Source organism: Carlito syrichta, unplaced genomic scaffold, assembly GCF_000164805.1.
Source record: "Carlito syrichta isolate Samal-C Ts95f unplaced genomic scaffold, Tarsius_syrichta-2.0.1 Scaffold273383, whole genome shotgun sequence".
Classification (NCBI taxonomy): Eukaryota; Metazoa; Chordata; class Mammalia; order Primates; family Tarsiidae; genus Carlito; species Carlito syrichta.
Window position 1 is genome coordinate 689,102 of NW_007217479.1, and position 5,222 is coordinate 694,323.

The following is a 5,222-nucleotide window of genomic DNA, read 5'->3' on the forward strand; positions in this document are numbered from 1 at the left end:
GATAAATGAATTATGCTACATGGATGTCATGGAAATCCTCTCTGCTGTCCTTAAAATCATATTGCGAATGTGTATTTATTGATAAGATGATCTTAATATCATAAACGAAATATGTTCAGTCATCTCGAAATTCTACATTTCCATTTTTAAGATGTATTTGTACATAGAAAACATAGTTTAAAATTATATACAAAATATTTACAGTGTTTATCTCTGAAAAGTAGAATTGTGGATGATTTTAATTTTTTCCTTCTGCTTAAAAATGTATGTTCTGGCCGGGCTCAGTGGCTCAGCCTGTAATCCCAGGACTTTGAGAGGCCGAGGCGAGCGGATTGCCTGAGTCCGCAGGTTTAAGACCCTCCCGGGCAACTTGGTGAGACCTCATCTCTACAATAAATCAAAAATTAGCCGGGTGTGGTAGCACGCACCTGTAGTTCCGGCTACTTGGAAGGCTGAGGTGGAAAGATTGCTAGCACCCAGCAGGTCGAGGCTACGGTGGCCGAGAGTATGCTACTGCACTCCAGCCTGGGTGACAGAGTGAGTCTCCAACTTCAAAAAAAAAAAAGTATGTTCTACATTTTATTATTTATTTATTTATTTATTTATTTGAGTTGGAGTCTCACTCTATCGCCCAGGCTGTAGTGCAGTGGCATGCTTACTGCCAGCAGCCTTGACCTGCTGGGCTCAGGTGATCCTTCCTCCTCAGCCTTCCAAGTAGCTGGAACCACAGGCGTGTGCTACCATACTTGGCTAATTTTTGATTTATTGTAGAGATGAGCTCTTGCCAAGTTGCCTGGGCTCGTCTCGAATCCATGGGCTCAGGCAATCCACTCACCTCGACCTCCCAAAGTGCTGGGATTACAGGCTGAGCCGCTGAGCCCGGCCTGTTCTACATTTTAACATGAGAAATTTGTATTACTTCTGTAATAAGGTTGAAAGCTCTTTTATTATAAATATCGAGGTAGTTGAGTAAAACAGGAAGCACTGTTCCAAGCACATAATAAGGGCTGACTTGATTTCTTCCCTTCTTGGCAGTGATGTTACAAAGACTCAGAGGAGCATGTCTGTCAGCTGCGTGAGCGCTCTCAGAGAGGAGACAGCTGACATCTTGAACTAAGGGGAGGCTAAGACAGGGCACAGTCCAACTCGCCCCTGTAGTCTCCTCTGGGCCTTGGCCTCCACAGTCCTTCACTTTAGGATACCTGTGCCCGCCTTACCCTATGACTGCCACTCTTGATTCTACCCACTCTCCCAGACCAGTGCAAGGCACACCTCCCCTGTGAAGCCTTCCTTGACTGCCCCTTTTTTGGATCCTCAGGTTCCTCCTGTCCTCTGTTGAATGCTTGGGTCCTTTTGCTCTGTATTCTAGGTGGTTGTACCCACTTGACTGAGACCTGGGGCCAGGGTCCTGCTGCAGTGTCTCTGCACCTGGATTTGCATGCCAGCACCTGGCTCGGAAAGCTGCGGTGAGAGGATTGTTTGAGGCCAGAAATTGAAGACCAAGCTGAGCAACATAGTAAGACCCTATCTCTAAATAATAATTATTATTATTTAGAGAATGGCAAGTATAAACTGGAAAGAACCAGGCAAATCTGGGCATCTGGTCACCCATTTACTCCCCCAGTCACTCTGAGCTCCCTGAGGGAAGGGACCAGGCCATCTTCATCTCACAGCTTCCCTCCCTGACCTCTGCCTACTTCTTCCAGTACCACCCCAGTACCTCGGGGGCTTCTCCTCCCAGGGGAGGAGGACCCAGGAGCTGCAGCCAGCCTAGAACCAGGGAATTTTCTGAAACCTGGAAAGAGTGGCAAGCTCTTCTTCTGCCCCACCTCCGCCCATGTCCCCACAGAACCAGGAGCCCTGTAGTGACCCCAGGAGGCCTACCTTGAGGGCTGAGCAGGTGGGGCTGGGCTGCCCCGTCTTCCTCAGGAGCCAAGTGGAGGCTGGTGTGATCTGTGGTCGGCTGAATCTAGCCCCAACGCTGATCAAAGTTCCAGGCCATGGGTCCTCCCCTCACGTGGCCTGAGCGTCCCGGAATGTCACCACGGTCACACAAGAGAGGCTGGGCAAGGCCTCTGAAGATTACAAAATGACCCTGAACTACTCCCACGTACAGATCCCTGTTGGAGCTAAAATCCCACTGAGGTCACAGGCCTGGCACCTTTAGCACCCCAAGCGCACCCACCAAGCCCTAGAAAGTCCCCAGCAGGCTGCTTGGCTGGTGAGGATGGGACCTGGGTCCATGTAACTCATAGCCCCACCCCCTTGTGAACAAGGTTCTCAGCACTGGAAGAAATTGTAGGAGGGTTATGGATTCGTCGTTTTGCTTGTTTGTTTAATGAACTCACTTTCTAAACGTTTTCTGACTTAAAAGGAACGATAATGACATGCTGATTACCTGTTCCTAATATTAAGATAAAGAAAGCTTTGTTGTCAAATTGATTCTCCACTTAAATAAATATTAATTTGGTATTTCCTAATTTGCTATCTTGTACTAGTATAGAGAAAGAAATTAGTAGTGGATTAATATACTATGACTAAGTGATAATCAATAGTCCAACGACTATGAAACATGTATTTCTCATTTCTTAACATGATTCCATTAAAGTTCTAAAATAAGGAGTAAAAAAAAAATATTATGGGGAGGTGCCAGGTGCCAGGTAGTGGTGTTAGAATTTGATCCCAGGCTGTGGCACTGATAGAGCCAAAGTGCTTCTCCTTCCAGTAAGCAAGACCAAGGGTAAGGCCAGGGAGGCGGGGTCAAATACATTCCTTTTAATTTCAGCACCTGAGGCCTGGGCACCTTCTCGGTGCCCAGCCCTGAACCAGGTGCTGGCATTCCATCTGTAATTCCGGCACGTTGGTAGATGAAGGCAAGAGGATTGCCTGCGCCTAGGGGTTTGAGATCAACCTGCACAACTTAGCAAGATGTCATCTCTACAATGAATCAAAAAATTAGCCAGGTGTGGTGGCACATGCCTGTAGTGCCAGCTAGTTGAAAGGCTGGAAGGGTCGCCTGAACCCAGCAGGTCAAGGCTGCAGTAGCCATGAGTGTGCCACTGCATTCCAGCCTGGATGACAGAGTGAGACTCCGACTCAAAAAAAAGGAGGAAGGAAGGAAGGAAGGAAGGAAGGAAGGAAGGAAGGAAGGAAGGAAGGAAGGAAGGAAGGAAGTTAGTTTAGTTACAGGGAGGTGAATAATTTTGGCTCAGTATGAAGAGGAGCACTTTCACACTCAGGGCCATCCAAGAATGAAAGAAGTTGCTTTGGGAGATAGTGATTTTCCTGTCTCTGGAGGTAATCAGGATTACAGGGCAGGGTGAAGAATGTGGGTGGTGAGTGTGAGTGTGTGTGTGTGTGTGTGTGTGTGTGTGTGTGTTTGTGTGTGTGTGTGGCGTATATGTGATGAATGTGTGAGTATGTGGTGTGTGTATGTGTGTATAAGTTGGTGTGGGTGTGTGGGATTTGTGTGATAACTTAGTGTGTGAATGCATGGTGTGTATGGTGAGTGTATGAGTTAGGGTATATGGTGAGTGATGTGTGAGTGGGCATGTATGTGAATGGTGTGTGTGTAGTGAGAGTGTGTGAGTGGTGTGTATGGCAAGGATGTGTGCTTGTGGTGAGTGAAATGAGGGTGTGTGTGGTATGTTGTGAGTATATGAGGGAGTGTGGGTATCAACGGGGGATGTGAGTGGATGTGGTATATAGATGCATATAAGTGTGGGTGTGAGTGTGTATAAGGGTGTGTGATGAGTGTGAATGAGTGGGTGTATGTTTTAAGCAGTGCAGGGTGAGGTAATGACCTAGACAAGCAATCTAAGATCATTTCGATGCCAGAAGTTTACCACTCAAGGTAGTCTGGTGGCTTTTTAACTTGTTGCGTGGTATTATTTTTCTCACTATTATGTGAGTACAAATGAGCGTTTCTTTTGCACATGATTGCATCAGCTAAATCGCAAAGGCCTGCCAGAGTATGGCAAGGAAGCATTTTCCCGTGGAAATGTGTTAGAAACCCACACTTTGCAGAGGAGAGCAAGAACCTCTGAGGAGGAGAGAGACCGTGAACAAAGTGTGCCCAGCCCACCTTCGGTGGCACCCAGGCTAGCAAGGGCAAGATGGTGGCTTGGAGGATTGGCTTAGGTAGAACTCAGAAGCCCAACACGTGAAAACTGCCCGACACTTCCCTGGGCTTGGGACAGGTTCTCAAGGCATTGACACTCACCTCCAGCAGCACAGCTTGTCCATTGCTCAATGTGGCATAGTGAACAGAAGGAAGTTGGCATTAGAAGGATCCAGCTTTGAATTCGGTCTTTTCCACCAACTAACCAGTCCTGAGACAAGTTATCTAATCACCACAAGTCTCTATATTATCATCTGTGAAATGAGTGTGGCAGAAGTCCTGGGGAGGTTGTGTGTGTGTGTGTGTGTGTGTGTGTGTGTGTGTGTGTGTGTGTGTGTGTATGTGTGTGTGTATGTGAAAGAGAAATCTAGTGTCAGATGTGTGCAGTTGGAAAGACACTAGACATTTGTGAAAGGAGATTTGCATTAAGAAGTCCAGTGATCTTCCAAGAGAAGAGATGAAGATTCTAACTCCTTTCCCATTATCCAAAATTCCAGAAAAGTGTCTGAGTGGACTAAGGACAGCAAAGCCCCACCCCCATGATGGAAAGGGCCCAGCTCTGGAATGCATGAACCTTATGGACCCCTGTCCTGGCCCAGCCTGCTGAGACATGCTTCCCCAGAGCAGAAGGGCTCAACAGAACTGAGAGAGTCCAAGCAAATAGGGTTTGAAGCCTGTTTCCTGGGCATAAGAGCAGAAAAAAGGAACAGTAGGACCTGCACCAGCAGCTGTGGCAGCCCCTGGAACACAGAAACTGGACCTGGAAGAGTCCAGGGGACCCCTAGATACTTGAAGTGAGTCACCCTCATTCAGACAGTGTCTTCAGGGAGTCTATGGCTCCCTGAGTTTAGTGCCGAGTACTGACAGTCCAGAGGTGTGCAGGGTAGTCCTACCACCTGCCCGTACGTGTTCATGTGTGTGTTGAGTGAATGCTGAGTGAATGTCAATGCCTTCCTGGTGCCATAGAAGAAAACTCCAGCCTGGGAGCCTAAAGGTCTGGGTTGCTCAGGCACTAGTTTACTGGGTGACTAAGAAATCACTTTCCACCGGGCTCGGTAGCTCAGTCTGTAATCCCGCGCCTTTGGGAGGCTGAGGTGAGTGG